Here is a 275-nt window from a genome sequence, read left to right on the forward strand (position 1 = left end):
GCACCCGTCATTCCGGCTGCTCGCTCCAACCCTGAGCATCCCTATCAGCCAGGACTCCAGAGAGGCCACTGGCTGAAAAGAAGAGTCGGTTTCGTTTCAAATAGATTCAAACCCCGTTTCTCTGGTCTGCAGGAGGGGACTGTAACTCCTGAATCCACCTAACGAGGCACTGGGACCTCCCCTCGATTAGGGCAGCGCTGGCTTGGCTCAGAGCAGACAGTCCGGCCACCTTTGAGCACGGAGGAACAAGGGAGCGAGGAGCGGGACGTACCTGT

General features: G+C 58.2%; 1 protein-coding gene across 1 annotated transcript in view; it reads right to left on the reverse strand.

The window, feature by feature from the left end:
* LOC104493470 (sorting nexin-1-like) overlaps nucleotides 1-275 on the reverse strand; it is a gene marked incomplete at both ends in the record, with an annotated part of 6,494 nt that overhangs the window by 3,152 nt on the left and 3,067 nt on the right. The window lies entirely within an intron of this gene.

The sequence above is a fragment of the Buceros rhinoceros genome, unplaced genomic scaffold (genome assembly GCF_000710305.1).
Source record: "Buceros rhinoceros silvestris isolate BGI_N320 unplaced genomic scaffold, ASM71030v1 scaffold39615, whole genome shotgun sequence".
NCBI classification, from domain to species: domain Eukaryota; kingdom Metazoa; phylum Chordata; class Aves; order Bucerotiformes; family Bucerotidae; genus Buceros; species Buceros rhinoceros.